The sequence below is a fragment of the Ovis canadensis genome, chromosome 3, assembly GCF_042477335.2.
Source record: "Ovis canadensis isolate MfBH-ARS-UI-01 breed Bighorn chromosome 3, ARS-UI_OviCan_v2, whole genome shotgun sequence".
Classification (NCBI taxonomy): Eukaryota; Metazoa; Chordata; class Mammalia; order Artiodactyla; family Bovidae; genus Ovis; species Ovis canadensis.
Genome location: NC_091247.1, coordinates 198,145,883 through 198,164,784, shown reverse-complemented (window position 1 = coordinate 198,164,784; position 18,902 = coordinate 198,145,883).

The window sequence follows — 18,902 nt, the reverse complement described above, 5'->3', positions numbered from 1 at the left end:
GTGATAAAGTAATATATATGCTTTTTATGATAACATCAAATAACAGATTCAGATGGTGGGCCTAGTAATTACCTTCACTCTGAAGGAGTGATGAGTGTAAACACAAAATAAGTGAGGTAATTTTGTCATTGTTCCAATTTTATAGGTGATGCAACAGAATTATGAGGGACCAAATAATTCATCCAAGGTTTACAACCTATTATTCAGTTGAGCCAGGATTATGACCTGAGCAGTCTGGGTACAAAGTCTGTGTTCTTTGATGCTAAATAATGAAGAGGTATAGGAAAATAAGATTAATCAATAACAAAATTAATCATTTAGAAAAAAACAGCAAAGTGAAAACTAAAAGAGGTTATTTGAAAAGACTGATAGGAGAGATAAACAAGTAGTTAACCTAAATGAGGAAAGAAAAAAAAAAAAACAGAGAAAGAAAGGCAACAAAGAATGAGAAAAAGACAGAAATACAGATATAAATGGAGTTTCCCTGGTGGCTCAGTAGTAGAGAACCGCCTGCCAGTACAGGAGATGTGGGTTCAATCCTTGGGTCAGGAAGATCCTCTGCGGAAGGAAATGGCAATCCAGTCCAGTGTGCTTGCCTGGGAAATCACATGGACAGAGGAACCTAGCGGACTACAGTCCATGGGGTCACAAGAGTCAGACATGACATGACTTAGTGACTAAACAACAATAGATATAAATGAGCATAGATGTGTGATTTCACATGATAAGTAACACACGTTTTCTGGCTCCCCTGGAACCTCAGGCAAAGACATCCTGGAGGGTGCCTGGTCCCTGACCAGCTGGCCATCCACTGACACCAATCACTTGCATCAATGTGTTTTGATCTGTTCTTTCCAATTTGGGCTTTCCAGATGGCTCACTGGTAAAGAATCCGCCTGCAATGCAGGACACCAGGGTTTGATCCCTGGATCAGGAAGATCCCCTGGAGAAGGGAATGACAACCCACTCCAGCATTATTGCCTAGGAAATATCATGGACAGAGGAGCCTGGCAGGCCACAGTCCATGGCATCGCAGAGTCAGACAACTGAGTGGCTACACACTTTCTAACTTGAACACTAAACATCTTTGGAGAAATCTGATGGAGTCAAGCAAGAGTTTAAAGCAGAGCCATACAGGCTGTTAATTAAACAGAGGTCCAGGCCTGGAAACCCGACTGGATGTCAGGGACTTTGCCGCGGGGGGAGAGTTGGGGCAAGCTGAGGGTCTAGAAGCCAGGGAAGTCGCTCAAGGAAGGAGTTTCAGCAAGTAGGTTCTCAAGGTCAAATGAAACAAGGCCAGCAATCTAGAAGGTCTGGCTGAGTCAGAGTCACTATGGAGCAAAAACACCAAAGTGAGTCTAATGGCCCCGCAGAAGTGTTTGTTCATGAGTGGCTGCAGCCAGGGAGAGAATGGGAGACTGGCCAGCCATGCCAGATCCAGACAGAGCTGCATTGAGGCATATGAGACCTCAGAGTGATTCTTATGCTGAGGACACACAGCTGTTTCTTTGCTATGAATATATTTTCATGAATAATATCTTCCATTCAAAACCTGATACAACAATGACTTTATAAAATGGAGTCTTTTCAACAACCACACACACAGCATGAGGATTTAAATCAAATTAAATATGTCCACAATATTTTCCAGAAGTACTTTTGCTTACTTTTAAACAATATGGTGGAAACTTTTAAATATTTTTTTTTTAGATTTTTAAAAATTTATTTTCAATCGAAGGATAATTGCTTTACAATATTGGTTTGACTTCTGCCATACATCAACATGAATTAGCCATAAGTGTACATATATCCCCTCTCTCTTGAACCTCCCTCCCACCGCCCACCCTTTTCCACTCCTCTAGATTGTTGCAGAACCCCAGTGTGAGAACCCTGAGTCATGTAGCAAATTTCCATTGGCTATCCATTTTATATACGGTAGTGTATATGCTTCCATGCTATTTTATTTTTATTTTATTTTTCCTTTTATTTTTTTTTTTTTTGGCCATGCTGCATGGCTAATGGGATCTTAGTTCCCTGACCAGTGAAAGAACCCGCACCCCTGCAGTCATTGCGAGGAGTCATAACCATTGGACAGCCAAGGAAGGCCCTGTTTGCTTTGATATCATTCTCCATCCCACTTCCCACTCCCACCCTGGCAGGAATTTTGACCTTTGCTGCTGGTTAAAATACAATAAAGAAGTTAAATTTTCGAAGGTGTTTATACTAAACTGAATTGGTCCCAGTGAAGGAATAAAATGATCCATGGAAACTCTCGACCTCCAGATGTGCTTGACTTTTTGTATTCTTTTGACTTGTAATGATGCTTGGTGTTTATTTTAATTATGTATTGTTTAAATATAAACACGTACTGGATGGTGTTAATGGAACATGAAGAAACCATTGCATAATTACAATCTGGAATCTCTTGTGCCTAGTTAATGTGCATGAGCTGAAGACAAGGACATCACAAACTTCACATGGAGAGGTTCAGAAGTCCTGTGATGACTGACAGTAAATCACACACACATAGGGGTGTATGCATGCTAAGTAGCTTCAGTCGTGTTCGACTCTTTGCAACTTTATGGACTGTAGCCCGCCAGGCCCTCTGTCCATGGAATTCTCCAGGCAAGAATACTGGAGAGGGTTGCGATGCCCTCCTCCAGAGGATCCTCCTGACCCAGAAATCGAACCAGCATCTCCTGCTGCTATGGCATTGAAGGTGGATTCTGTACAGCTGAGCCACCAGGGAAGCCATCACCCCTGCCACATATATATATGCACACAGATATTTATGTTGCAAACAGGAGAAAATTGAGGGATGGGGGGGTGTTGTTCTAAAGAGCCAATTTATTAACACGTTAATGCTTCCCAGGTGGCTCAGTGGTAAAGAACCCACCTGCCAATTCAGAAGACACGAGTTCAATCCCTGGGTCAGGAAGATTCCTTGTAGTAGGAAACGGCAACCCACTCCAGTATTCTTGCCGGGGAAATCTCATGGACAGAGGCTGGTGGGCTATAGTCTATAGGGTCACAAAAGAGTTAGACATGATTTAGTGACTAAACAACAACAAATGTTTCCCATCTCACACAGGATTCAGGCAAGAGTAGAGTAATCAGAAGTCATTGCTCATCTCAGACAATGAGAAATAGAGTATTGAAGGCATAAATCCCTCATACTCAGTTAATGGGACCACTATGGTGGGAATTTGGCAGCTCCAGAGAGTTATCTAATTTTAGTTCTTCAAAATTATCCTGGAAAGACATTATGGACACTACTTTGAACAAGCAGTTAAGATCAATTAGAAATATACATACATTTCATCATATCTGCATTGGAGATATGTCCAATTTGTAGATAAAGACAATTGTTGTACAGACTTTGCATGCATAAACTCTATTGAGAACAATAACTTAATGAGATAGGTACCACTGTTATTTCCATTTTGTAGATGAAGAAACAGGAACAGAAAGGTAAAGCATATTACTTAAGGGTCTTATAACTATGTTCTTTATGCTCTGCATTTTCAAGTACATTTATTTCATCAATATGTTTTTAAGATCATTTCCTAACTTGCTTGATCTACTGAGGTATTATGGATCACTTTACATTTTCCTATAGGGATCTGTGTGGGTTTTGAATCAGAATTTCATGAGAAAATCCTAAAAAGTTTAAACTGCTTTCTGAAGGCACAAAACTAACTGTAAAGACTACAGGGAGACATATTTTTGCAATGGATTTAGAAGTGTCTGAAGTCATTTCTAACCAACACTGAACCTAACAGATTATTAGGCCAGCTATAGGGCCATTTCAAATCACAGAATTACTTAGAGAATCTCCTCAAGATTCCAGTATTTCTGATGTCAAGTGAGATGCTTTTCCATCTTTAAAACCTGAGAATTTCCTGTTACACATTAGAACTATACAAAAAAGATCTTCACGACCCAGATAATCACGACAGTGTGATCACTCACCTAGAGCCAGACATCCTGGAATAAGTCAGTGGGCCTTAGGAAGCATCACTATGAACGAAGCTAGTGGAGGTAACAGAATTCCAATTAAGCTATTTCAAATCCTAGAAGATGATGCAGTGAAAGTGCTGCACTCAATATGCTAGCAAATTTGGAAAACTCAGCAGTGGCCACAAGACTGGATAAGGTCAGTTTTCATTCCAATCCCTAAGAAAGGCATTGCCAAAGAATGCTCAAATTACCACACAATTGCCCTCATCTCACATGCTAGTAAATTAATGCTTAAAATTCTCCAAGCCAGGCTTAAGCAATGTGTGAATCGTGAACTTCCAGATGTTCAAGCTGGTTTTAGAAAAGGCAGAGGAACCAGAGATCAAATTGCCAACATCTTCTGGATCATCGAAAAAGCAAGAGAGTTCCAGAAAAACATTTATTTCTGCTTTATTGACTATGCCTTTGACAAAGCCTTTGACTGTGTGGATCACCACAAACTGGAAAATTCTGAAAGAGATGGGAATACCAGACCATCTGACTTGCCTCCTGAGAAATCTGTATGCACGTCAAGAAGCAAGAGTTAGAACTGGCCATGGAACAATAGACTGGTTCCAAATGAGGAAAGGAATACGTCAAGGCCATATATTGTCACCCTGCTTATTTAACTTGTATGCAGAGTACATCATGCGAAATGCCAGACTTGAAGCACAGCTGGAATCAAGATTGCTGGGAGAAATATCAATAACCTCAGATATGCAGATGACACCATCCTTATGGCAGAAAGTGAAGAAGAACTAAAGAGCCTCTTGAAGAAAGTGGAAGAAGAGAGTGAAAAAGTTGGCTTAAAACTCAACGTTCAGAAAACTAAGATCTAGTCCTATCACTTCCTGGCAAACATATGGGAAAACAATGGAAACAGTGAGAGATTTTATTTTTGAGGGTTCCAAAATCACTGCAGATGGTGACTGCAGCCATGAAATTAAAAATGCTTGCTCCTTGGAAGAAAAGTTATGACCAACCTAGACAGCTTATTAAAAAGCAGAGTCATTACTCTGCCAACAAAGATCCATCTAGTCAAATCTATGGTTTTTCCAATAGTCATGTATGGATGTGAGAGTTGGGCTGTGAAGAAAGCTGAGAGCTGAAGAATTGATGCTTTTGAACCATGGTGTTAGAGAAGACTCCTGAGAGTCTCTTGAACAGCAAGGAGATCCAGCCAGTCTATCCTAAAGGAAACCAGTTCTGAACATTCATTGGAGGGACTGATGCTGAAACTCCAATATTTGGGCCACCTGATGTGAAGAACTGACTCATTTGAAAAGACCCTGACACTGGAAAAGACTGAAGGAGAGAGGAGAAGGGGACAACAGAAGGTGAGATGATTGGATGGCATCACCAACTCAATGGAGATGAGTTTGAGTAAACACCAGGAGTTGGTGATGGACAGGAAGGCCTGGAGTGCTGCAGTCTATGGGATCACAAAAAGTCAGACACAACTGAGCAACTGATTTGACTGACTGAAATAATGTTTAGTGTTCAGTTCAGTTCAGTCACTCAGTCATGTCTGACTCTTTGTGACCCCATGAATCGCAGCACGCCAGGCCTCCCTGTCCATCACCAACTCCCGGAGTTCACCCAAACTCATGTCCATTGAGTCAGTGATGCCATCCAGGCATCTCATCCTCGGTTGTCCCCTTCTCCTCCTGCCCTCAATCCCTCCCAGAATCAGAGTCTTTTCCAATGAGTCAACTCTTCGTATGAGGTGGCCAAAGTACTGGAGTTTCAGCTTCAGCATCATTCCTTCCAAATAAATCCCAGGGCTGATCTCCTTCAGAATGAACTGGTTGGATCTCCTTGCAGTCCAAGGAACTCTCAAGAGTCTTCTCCAACACCACAGTTCAAACGCATCAATTCTTCAGTGCTCAGCCTTCTTCACAGTCCAACTCTCACATCCATACATGACCACAGGAAAAACCATAGCCTTGACTAGATGGACCTTAGTCAGCAAAGTAATGTCTCTGCTTTTGAATATGCTGTCTAGGTTGGTCATAACTTTTCTTCCAAGGAGTAAGCGTCTTTTAATTTCATGGCTGCAGTCACCATCTGCAGTGATTTTGGAGCCCCCCAAAATAAAGTCTGACACTGTTTCCACTGTTTCCCCATCTATTTCCCATGAAGTGATGGGACCGGATGCCATGATCTTCGTTTTCTGAATGTTGAGCTTTAAGCCAACTTTTTCACTCTCCACTTTCACTTTCATCAAGTGGCTTTTTAGTTCCTCTTCACTTTCTGCCATAAGGGTGGTGTCATCTGCATATCTGAGGTTATTCATATTTCTCCCAGCAATCTTGATTCCAGCTTGTGTTTCTTCCAGCCCAGCGTTTCTCATGATGTACTCTGCATATAAGTTAAATAAGCAGAGTGATAATATACAGCCTTGACGTACTCCTTTTCCTATTTGGAACCAGTCTGTTCCTCCATGTCCAGTTTTAACTGTTGCTTCCTGCCCTGCATACAGATTTCTCAAGAGGCAGGTCAGGTGGCCTGGTATTCCCATCTCTTTCAGAATTTTCCACAGTTTATTGTGATGCACACAGTCAAAGGCTTTGGTATAGTCAATAAAGCAGAAATAGATGTTTTTCTGGAACTCTCTTCCTTTTTCCATGATCCAGTGGATGTTGGCCATTTGATCTCTGGTTCCTCTGCCTTTTCTAAAACCAGCTTGAACATCAGGAATTTTTAGTGTTACTTCTGTTTAATTTTTTCCAAAGAAGAATATATTTGCCATACATCTTTAAGAGAATTTTTTCAGAAGGTAGTCCATTTTTTTAAAAAAATAATACTTCCATTTAGAAAGAATTAGTATCTCCAATTAGAGCAGGCTGCTATATTTCAATTCCCATGGCTCTTTGTTCCATAAAAAGTTACATTCATTCATAAAAATGTGAAAAGTTATTGATTCTAATTAAGACAATAGAATTTTTATAAACATTTGATGTATGAAATTCTAAAAGAATTGTTGCTTATTGAAACAACTTTAGCTGAGTTTTGGCCAATTTCTTTTTTAAAATCCTAAATAAGTATATAAATATAAAAATCTTGAAACTAAAAGCTTACATCATAATCAAATTGGTGGAATAAGCATATTTCTCAGTCAAAAGGCAAAAATGTTTTGTTAATACAAAAGCAAACAATTAGATATTCCAATTTGTCTATTCTTAGCTAGCAGGCAAATTATTCTTTCCAACATGTATCAGTGATAAAATATTCAATGGAATAGCACTTAATAGACACATAAAAGCAAATAGGAATTAGATGATAAACCTTAAACAAAGGTTAGCCTTAAACGCTTGAGACTTTAGAAATTTGTGCTCATGTTTGTTTACTCTTTCAAGTTAGTCTGCTTTGTCCCTAGAAATATACACATAACATGTGCAGAAGTGCTTCTTAACAAACCACCATAGTCACATAAAATACTACAGTCCAGGAAAAAGAAAAACAGAGTGTCAATTGCTTTGTTTTGTTTTTTTTAGGTAACACTCACATTATTTTCTCAAACTTACTTTCCTCATTGGAAAAGACTTTGATGCTGGGAGTGATTGTGGGCAGGAGGAGAAGGGGACAACAGAGGATGAGATGGCTGGATGGCATCACTGACTCAATGGACACAAGTCTGAGTGAACTCTGGGAGTTGGTGATGGACAGGGAGGCCTGGCGTGCTGCGATTCATGGGGTCGCAAAGAGTCGGACAGGACTGAGCGACTGAACTGACTGACTGACTGGCTGACCCATGCCAGCCTCTGTCATTAGATGCTAATGCAATTCATCTTACTCTCTGAATTCACTAGACCCACTTCCAGACCTTTGCATATAGTAGGCATCAACATTTACTTCCAGTTTATTGAGTGAAAGATACTGAGTCTTGCACCTGTGGGTGCTATTTCTTGGGAGGCAGCTGCAATTACATACCACTTGAATCTTTGTTTCCATATTCCCTGGTGGCTCAGATGGTAAAGCATCTGTCTACAATGTGGGAGACCCAGGTTCGATCCCTGGGTTGGGAAGATCCCCTGGAGAAGGAAATGGCAACCCACTCCAGGACTATTACCTGGAAAATCCCATGGGTGGAGGAGCCTGGTGGGCTGCAGTCCATAGGGTTGCAAAGAGTCAGACATGACTGAGCAACTTCAATTCAATTCAATTTGACTCTTTGTTTCCACAAAAGTAATTCCATTTGTACGTTATTTGTCTTTTTCTGACTCATTACACTTTGTATGATATCTTCAAGGTCCATCTGTGCTGTGCCGTCCTTAATCTCTTCAGTTGTGTCTGACTCTTTGTGACCCCATGGACTATAACCTGCCAGGTTCCTCTGTACATGGGATTCTACAGGCAAGAATACTGGAGTGGGTTGCCATGCCCTCCTCCAGGGAATCTTCCCAACCCAGGGATTGAACCCAGGTCTCCTGCATTTCAGGCAGATTCTTTACATTCTGAGCCATCAGGGAAACCAAAGATTATGGAGTGGGTAGCCTATCCCTTATCCAGGGGATCTTCCTGACCCAGGAGTCAAACCAGGGTCCCCTGCATTGCAAGCAGATTCTTTACCAGCTGAGCTACCAGGGAAGCCCTCAGGGTCCATCTGTGTTGTCTCAAATGGCAAGATTTCATTCTTTATTATGACTAAGTAATACAATATACATGTATTATATATATACATGATGGATGAAGAAAATGTGGTACATATATACAATGGAATATTACCCAGTGATAAAAGGTGCAAATCTGTTTATCATTGTAGTCTTGGTTTGCATTTCCCTGATAATTAGTGATGTTGAGCACATTTTCATGTGCCTGTTGGCCATCTGTGTGTCTTCTCTAGAAAAGTGTCTATTCAGGTCCTCTGACTGTTTCATTTTTAAAAAATGTTGAGTTATCTGACTTCTTTATGTATTTTGGATATCAATCCTTTATTCAACATATTATAAGACAGATACCATATCATTTCACCCATATGTGGAATCTGAAAAACAAAGCAAGCAAACAATATAAAACAGAAACAGAGTCACAGTTACAGAAAACAAATTGGTGGCTGCCAAAGGCGAGGGAGGGCAGGGAATGGATAAAATACATAATGGAGATTAAGGGGTACAAATATCCCACCTATTAAATAAGTCATGGAGCTGTAATGCACACATAAGGAATATAAGTCAATAATATTAAAATAACTGTACAGTGACAGACTGTAACTAGAGTTATTGTGCCGATTATTTCATAACGTATAAAAATATCAAATCATAACATTGTACACCTGAAACCAATATAACATTGTATATGAAACACAGCTTAATAAAAAAGTAATTCCATCCAGCCAACTTATTTCAAAACACTAAAGAGAGTATTGAGGTTTTCTTCCTTTATTTCTGTTTTGTACTAAAACTAAACTTGATACCATTTAAGAACAATTTTAAGTTTATTTAAACTCAAACTATCCTAAACATCTAACCCTGAAACTTGAGAGCACCTTTCAGCATCACACTCCAGTTGACTGTATATACTCTATGCAGCTGTCCTTGACAAATTGCCTTATCTTAAAGATCATTAAAATGATTGAAAATTTGCATTACAGTATCATACCAAGTTAACATTAACTTACTCTCAAAATAAAGACCATTATTGAATACTATTTTTCAACATACTTTGCTATTTCTCTTTACCATTAAGCCAGAGTAACATCAGGCTTGCAATTCCAAGTGCCACTGCACACAAATTTTTATAAGTGTAAATAAATATAGAGGCTATAAGTAAGACATAAGTGATAAAGTAGCATCAAGAGTGTACTAAGAAGGAAAGAAATATATAGAAATTATGCATACCCAGAAACACAATGAAAGTGAAAATTTTCTCCTGTGAACCTAGAACTTTTTGTTGTTGAGTCACCAAGCTGTATTCGACTTCCTGAGACCCCATGAACTGCAGCGCACCACGCTTCCCTGTCTTTCACTGTCTCCCTGAGTTTGCTCAAACTCATGTTCATTGAGTCAGTGATGCCGTCCAACCATCTTATCCTCTGTTGCCCCTTTCTCCTCCTCCTGCCCTCAATCTTTCTGCATCAGAGTCTTTTCCAGTGAAATGGCTCTTCACATCAGGTGGCCGAAGTATTGGAGCTTCAGCACCAGTCCTTCTAATGAATATTGAGGGTTGATTTCCTCTAGGATTGACCGGTTTGATCTCCTTGCTGTCCAAGGGACTCTCAAGAGTCTTATTCAGCACCACAGTTCAAAAGCATCAACTGGTACCAGGTAAAACTGGGAAGGTGGTGACAGTGTGCCTATGAACTCCTGCCCTGTCTTTTCTTCCTCTTGAGGCTGCTGCTGCTGCTGCTAAGTCGCTTCAGTTGTGTCTGACTCTGTGAAACCCCATAGACAGCAGCCCACCAGGCTCCCCCGTCCCTGGGATTCTCTAGGGAAGAACACTGGAGTGGGTTGCCATTTCCTCCCCCAATGCATGAAAGTGAAAAGTGAAAGTGATGATGCTCAGTCATGTCCGACTCTTAGCAACCCCATGGACTGCAGCCTACTAGGCTCCTCCATCCATGGGATTTTCCAGGCAAGAGTACTGGAGTGGGGTGCCATTGCCTTCTCCTTTTCTTCCTCCTACCGAACCCTAAACATCAGGGATTCTTGAATAAGAAATTTCATTGGACCAATTCAGTACTTGATAGGTGGAAGGTAACAAGGTTTCTGGGCATATGGCCACTGCCCATTAAGGGAAACTTCATAAGTATTTAATTATAATGTGACTGTATAATTGTAATGTGACTGCTACTCTCCATTTCTTCCCTTTGGTATCTTTCCTAGTTTAACTGCTTTTAGTTTCCTTAATTTAATATTATCAGGTAAGACTCATTTGTGATGAACTAAAATATCTATTTTCTTTTTTTGATTTTAAAAGTTTAGAATTTGGAAGGACTGAAGATATGGGCTATAACTGTGTCCTGAGTGTGAATACAGATGAAACATGTTAGCCAGTGCAGATTTCTTTTTGCTGAGAACTTAGTGGAGAGAAATGTAAAATTCATTCCAGAGACTTTAATAAGAATTTTAAAAAGAAAGAAAAAGAAGGGAACTTGTACCTTTTCATGACCCCTTAAAGCAGGAGTCACCAACCTCTGGTATCTAATGCCCATGATAGGAGGTGGAGCTGATGTAACAGTAATAGAAATAAATTATACAATAAATGTAATACACTTGAATCATCCCAAAAGCAATCCCCCCCACCATCTATGGAAAAATTGTCTTCCACGAAACCACTCCCTCATGCCAAAAAGGCTGGGGACTACTGCCTTAAAATGTTTTCAAGCGTAATTCATTGGAAGAGATACTTATGATTATTTCCCCTTTCACATAAAATTTCAGAGCTAAACATCACAGTGTACAAAATTTCCCTTTGTTTCCTACAAAGACTTCTCTGTTTAGAAAATGCGTTCATCTGTAAAATGGAGCTAACTTTTGGTTCATCCCAGGGGGTCATTTGAGGGACAATGAATCAAGTTTTTTTTTAAGTTCTGTGAAATCATAATGTTCAGAGATTGTTTATAAATTTTAACTCCAAAGTCTCATCTTTGACACATGGTCTCACCACAACTTCCTCCTTTTGGCTGTGGCTCAACAATTCCTACAGACAAGGATCACTGCAGACATCTGATTTCTACATTGTTGAGCTAAAGAGAGACATATACTAAGGCCATGTTTCTCTGGGCACTTGTTTATCTTGGGTTCAGTCGGTGTGTTACAGAAATATATTAGACCCTCACTCCCAGGAGGAAACCGAAACTGTGAGAAAGACAAAATCTGGCTGACCTTCTGCAAAAACAGCCAGCCAGCCCTGCTGAGAGGCAGCAGCAGCAAAAACAGAGGCCAGAACTATTGAGTTTTTTGTCTCGCAGGATGACAATTCGTTAAAAATTGTTTTAACTACGGAAGGAGTAACTCAGCTCCACCCTCCCATTTCATCTGCATTAAGCGGATAACAAATGGCAACGCGTAATCTAGATGGGTAATAGTGTCAATGAAAGATCAAGATTATACATGATACTTGCTAAATTTGTTATGCCTCATTAGTGCTGGGGCTTATTACAGAGAGCTCCACGGTTCCCAGGCATTCCCTCATGGGCTGTCCTGATGGATAATGCAAATAAAGAAAGGAAAGGCACCAATGACACAGTGCTCACACTGCATTTGTCAGGGGCATAGTTAGCTGGATTAGGTATGCTCTGCATTTTCTATCACCGTCACATATTGATCTGAATTTATAGTCACGCTCACTTAGCGCTGCCGTGTTTTCCACAATGGTGCTCCCTCAAAGGACAAATGACACTCCAACCAAACTTTCCAAAGAATATCTAGATTTTCCAAGATGAAGAGGCCATCTGGGTGAATAGTTAGTGGCCCTTTAGATCTTTAGCTGAAAGGAAAATGTATGTGTGTGTGTGTGTGTGTATAAGATTTTTTAAGTTATTTTAAAAAGAAAAAAAAAAAGTGTCTTGTTTTAAAGGCAATTCATAAGATGCCAAAGCATTGAAAAGTTATATCCTTGAGTTTCTTTTCAAGTTAATTAAAAGTAAGAAACAGAACCCCAAGCTTCTTCTTTTCCAAGAGGAAAGCAGAAACATTCCAAAAGAAAATGCTCGGTTGCATTCTTATTCCATGAAGATTTAGCTAGAAAAAAGGAAATCTTTTAACTAGAAGTAACCAGAAAGATTCAATATTCAAGGAGAGAAGTGTATGAGTATTCATAAGGATGTGGCCTTGACTCTTACCTGAGCGTCAGAGGTAGGTAGTTACTCAGCAGAGGCATTTCATTCATATGCTCCTTAAGTAAGTGTTCAATCATGTCCAGCTCTTTGCAACCCCATGGACTGTATGGTATTCCATGGACCCCTGCCAGGCTCCTCTGTCCATGGGATTTTCCCGGCAAGAATACTGGAGCAGTTGCCATCTCCTCCTCCAGAAGATCTTCCTGGCCCAGGGACTGAACACATGGCTGTTGTGTCTCCTGCACTGCAGGCAGATTCTTAACTGCTGAGCACCAGGGAAACTCCTTAAATAAACAGTATGCAAAATCATAGGTAGGTAGTATGCTCCATACTCCTACCATGCAATTTTATGTCATACGGCTGTTGTGCTTGATTTTGTTTCCAGGGTAGAATGTGTGTGTATGTTTTCATATCTCCTGACTAAAATTAACCGTTAATTTCATGAGAAAAAAAAAATGTAAGAAACAGGTCAACTAAGGCTTCACATCCCAAAGAGACATGCCTAGTTTAGGACCTGAGTATCTCACTCTCTGTCCACCAGATTCTTAACCACTTAGGCTGTTAAGAATTATCATGTTTTCCATAGCCATTTCAAAAGTGATAACTTGATTTAGATTACGTCAAAGATTGATGCATTGTACTTTCTCTCAATGCCATCAAAGAAAGTCTTGCTTTTTATTTGACAATATGCACGTGTTTATGTTAAGATATGTCAGAAAAAGAGATGGCGTTTTAACAATTGCCATCATCAAGAGCTCCCTGAGCATTTTAAGAAATAACTGCTTAGAAAATTGAAAAGACCTTGGAGCACTGATATAAACATGATTGTTTTCTGTCATTAGGTATTTGGCAACCGGTTTTTACTTTTGATGGGTTCTTCCTAATCCTTGAGTTATTCTATCCTATACCCAGTAAACATATGACTTCTACTTATCCAAAGACAATTTTGATAACTCCTTTCTTTAATACTCACATATTTATCATGGTGGCTTTTTGCGGGACTATACCATGGCTCAAATGTTTCAAATCTCTGATTTCTCTTTAAACATGTTTTTTGAACCTATGGCTTAAACTCTGTACTTTTAGCTAAGGCCATAGAAAAATAATATATATCTAGCAAACACTTGATAAGTAAGCCTATGGATTTCTAAGGAGACCAACATGTTTAGTGTGCAATTTTTAGTCTTGGTTAAAATTAGAATCACCTATAGAGCCTTAAATATTGTCATGTCCAGGTCTGACCTGTAGTCAAATAATGGTCATTGAATAAGGCCAAGGCACCAGTATTTCAGAAAATTCTCCATATATTTTTAAGGTATGATTACAATTGACAGTCACTAGTGTAAACCAAATGCCTAATGGGAGAATAGGCACTTAAAGAGAATTTTATGCAAAAAACAAATGTGAAAAGGTAATCAGATGAAGAATAAAAGCACATTATTTAAAAAGATATATATGAAGATACTCTATGTTAACTGCCTTGTCTTTGCACATGGATAGGAAAAAGGGAATTTAAGAATACATTAGCAGAAAACAGAGTCTTATCAGGATGTTTTCAGAGGGAGAAGTTTTCCACAAAAAATGAAGACAAAAGCAGGATTTTTGAATCCTAGAAATGGAGAGGACCTCAGAGGTCCTCTTGCTTGATTCATAGAACATCAGAATTTGAGAGGACATTTCATTTGAAGAAGCCAAAGGTACAGGGAGATTAATCAGATATAATCAAGTTGTTAAGCGAGTTAGAGAAGCGGTGCTAGTGGCAGAGGGTCTGCCTGCCAATGCAAGAGACAGGGATTCGATCCCTGGGTCGGGAAGATCTCCTAGAGAAGGAAGCGACAACTCACTCCAGTATTCTTGCCTGGGAAATCCCAAGAACAGAGGAGCCTGGTGGGCTATAGTCCATGGGGTTGCAGAGAGTCGGACATGACTGAGCACAGCACACACAGAGAAAGCACAGGGCCTAGAAACCCAGATGTCCTAAAGAAGATACACGGCTCCTTCTATCATGTTATCATGTTACACTTCTCCATTCACCAGGAATCCAGGCCCATCTGTGTGCTACAGAAAAGTATTAGGAAGAAATTCAGATAGATTAAAATTAACATTATAAGTTTGGCCAGAGTTAAACACCATGGTGATACTTAAGTTGAAATAGCAATGAAATGTTAGAAAGAACAGCACTGAATTGTACTTTATATTTGTGTATGGGGGGTGGGGGCAAAAATCGTTAATGCTAAGCTTAACTGTTAATAAAATATTTGTTTTCATTTTTATAAAAGAACTCTTGAGTGGAAAAGTACATTAATCTTCTGAGTTATTCATTTCCATGGTGGTCTGGATGTTTGACCCTGAAACCCATAACTAAGACATCATTTTCCTAAATATAGGAAGGTTCGCTAAAGTGAAACTGAAAGGAAGTGAAAGTGAAGTCGCTCAGTTGTGTCCGACACCTTGCGACCCCATGGACTGTCGCCTACCAGGATCCTCTGTCCATGGGATTTTCCAGGCAAGAGTACTGGAGTGGTTTGCCATTTCCTTCTCCAGCGGATGCTGACTGGGGGTCGAACCCAGGTCTCTCGTATTGTGGGCAGATGCTTTACCATCTGAGACATAGGTACCCTAAAGAAAATTTTAAAACTTCAAGAGATGAGCAAGCCAGAATTAATATTAAACATAGCAATTGTGCCAAACACTATATTGCTATTGATAGTAATGTAACAATAACTCCTTTTAGAAATAGTGGGATTTACAAAATCAAAGTGAAAGTGTTAGTTGCTCTTTTGTGACTGACTCTTTGCAACCCCATGGACTGTAGACTGCTGTAGACTGCCAGGCTCCTCTGTCCATGGGATTCTCCAGGCAACAATACTGGAGTGGGTTGCCATTTCCTCCTCCAGGGGATCTTGCTGACCCAGGGATTGAAACTGCGTCTCCTCCATCTCATGCATTGCAAGCAAATTCTACATTGCTGAGCCACCAGGGATGCCCCTAAAGTGATTTGGGCTCCTTCCAAACATCGAATCCTTTCTCAAAGTTCAGATTGTTTTTTAACCCCTGAGGACCGTAAAAAGAATATGCTAAATACTTTTTGTTTAACAGGGCATTTTGCTAGTAGCACCTGATATCGAAAGTGAAAGTCTCTCAGTCGTGTCTGACTCTTTGTGACTCCATGGACTATACAGTCCATGGAATTCTCCAGACCAGAATACTGGAATGGATAGCTATTCCCTTCTCCAGGGGATCTTCCCAACCCAGGGATCGAACCAGGGTCTCCTGCATTGCAGGCGGATTCTTTACCAGCTGAGCCACAAGGGAAGCCCTAGTAGCCCTGATACAGCTTCTCAAATTGCACGGCAAATAAAACAAAAAATGATAAAACTTAAATCAGCACCAAAATAAAAGATTAATTACATAGAAGACATATATGGAACTACTAGGAAAATAAAACTGCATTGAGACAATAACACCACCTCTACTTTACCCCAGGGAGGTAAATTTATGAAACATAAAAGGAAACTTAAGAGAAACCTGAAATAAAACAGTCCTATTTGTTTCTATATCCTCAATTGTTTTCCCTCAGTCACACAGCCTAAAGATAGACCTTAACTATATTTGTAGAACAGATCTGGAAAGTATTTTTTATCATAATAGAGAAATTTAGAGTGCTTGGAAAATTTCATAGAAATTCATAGAATGTCATTGTGTTGACATTCAAGCACCTGATTGGTGGGCTGGTTTCACGGCACAGGACAAAAACCAGGCCGCATAATTTTGAACTCATGTGGTTCATCCCAGGTGGAATAAGACAAATTGGATACTCACTGTGATATCACATTACAGCAGTAACACCATCGAGGTTAGTTTTATAATTGTAACTTTGATGTGCAAAATTATTTAGAAAAAAACATTTATTTATTCTTGTAACTTGCTATTTTAGCAATCACTTTCATTTATAGCCTGAACCCTTTTTTAATTTATAATTTAGCATGATTTACTGTGGCCTTCCCAGGTGGTTCAGTGGTAGAGAATCCGCCTGCCAATGTAGGAGACATGGGAGATGCTTGTTCAATCCCTGGATCAGGAAGATCCACTAGAGGAAGAAATGGCAACCCACTCCAGTATTCTTGCCTGGAAAATCTCATGAACAGAGGAGCCTGGGGGGCTACCATCCATAGGGTTACAAAGAGCTGGACACAACTGAGCAAGCATGCACATTATTTACTATACTAGGAAAATATAATTTATAATATTTCAATGGCCATTTGCAAATGGCAAACAAGCCTCACTGAAGAGTTCTAAATTTTTTAATGCGTTATTAATGATAAACCTGATGCTGAATATGAAAGTGATTTCAAATACATGAAGACCAAAGGAGTTCATATTAATTTTACTTGGAAGTATGAGTCACGTGTTGAGTTCAATTTTGTAGCCATAATTGACACCAAAACATGAAACACTGGTGTGTTATTTGCAGAGATACACTAGCCATTGAAACAATGGAACTATTGTAAGATAAGCAGTATTTACATTTTAAAAAGACATGAAGAAGTAAATTCAAAATTTAAAAAAAAAACTATTTCAAAGGAAAGCTATTGATTTGAAAAGCCAAAAGAAACAGAATCACTGTATCATAGTGTGTATGAAGCGTCTTGTAAAGAAGAACTTTAGATTACAAAATAGTAAAAAAAAAAAAAAAAATCACAGACAACTGTCAAGACATTAGTGACAGCCTGCATTAAATAGATTTTCTCTGAATTGTTCGGCAAATCTATAGCATAGAAGATAGCCCAAGTATCGCTTTCCTATGATACAATGTCTATGGATATTCAGGAATTAGCTTATGAGGTGGAATACCAAGTCATAGAACAAATAATATGAGCAAAGTTTTTTTTCTTTTTTTTAATTACAACTTAATGAATGCAAATGTATTGTTTGAGCTTCCCTGCTGGCTCAGATGGTAAAGAATCTGCCTACAATTCAGAATACCAGGTTTCGATCCCTTGGTTGGGAAGATCCTCTGGAGAAGGGAATGGCAACCCACTCCAGTATTCTTGCCTGGAGAATTCCATGGACAGAAGAGCCTAGTAAGCTCCAGTTCATGGGGTTGAAAGAGTCGGACATGACTGACTGACTAACACTTACACATTTATGTTGTCTAACATGAGCATACTTTTTTTAGTATATGAGCAATTTGAATATGATGACATTATGAAGGAAGAATTTTTTTAGCTTTATGGAGATAAAGAACAATCTTTGAACTGTCTACTATTATGAAAGATTGCAGTATCAACAAATGTGGTTTAGAGTTCAAGTTGGGTGCAGGAATATGTTCTGTGGGGCAGAACGTATGGGACATATCTGTTCTGCGGAACAAAAATGACAGGGAAACATTTTGGAGTTATCATAACCAGATGAAGGAGCTTGTATCAGAAAGTGAATCAACATCTGCTTCCATCATTGAGGAAGTCTTGCTACCAGTAAAAGTCACCTGAACTAAACAGTTTAGTGATACAGTAAAAATTATAAATTACGTAAAGCTAAAGAGCTTTTACTTGCTGTTATCCCTATTGTTATAATACTGAAAATGATTGTAAGTAATTGTTATTATTTTATTATTTTTGAGGTTAAGTGGCTTCACTGATGGCGCAGACAGTAAAGAGTCTGCCTGCAATGCAGGAGACCTGTGTTCAATCCCTGGGTCAGGAAGAGCCCCTGGAGAAAGAAATGACTAAGTAGAGGTAAGATGTTCATCCAGGAAAAATATCTGTTAAAAATGTTTGAATGAAGAATGAATTCATAATGCTTAGCCAGATAATTCATTCAGTTCCAGTTTTTAAAAGATATAAATCATTCAGTCTGACTTCCTTAATTTTACTGTATTTTTATACATTTCATATTCATTCTTGAAGTGTATCTGTGTGCTGTGCTCAGTTGTATTTGATGCTCCGGCCCCTCTGTCCGTGGGATTTCCCAGGCAAGCATACAGGAATAGGTTGCCATTTCCTATTCCAGGGGATCTTCACAGCCCAGGCATCAAACCCAAGTCTCTTGCAAGTCTCCTTGCATTGGCAGGCTGGTTCTTTACCACTACCACCACCTGGGAAGCCCCAAAAATGATTTC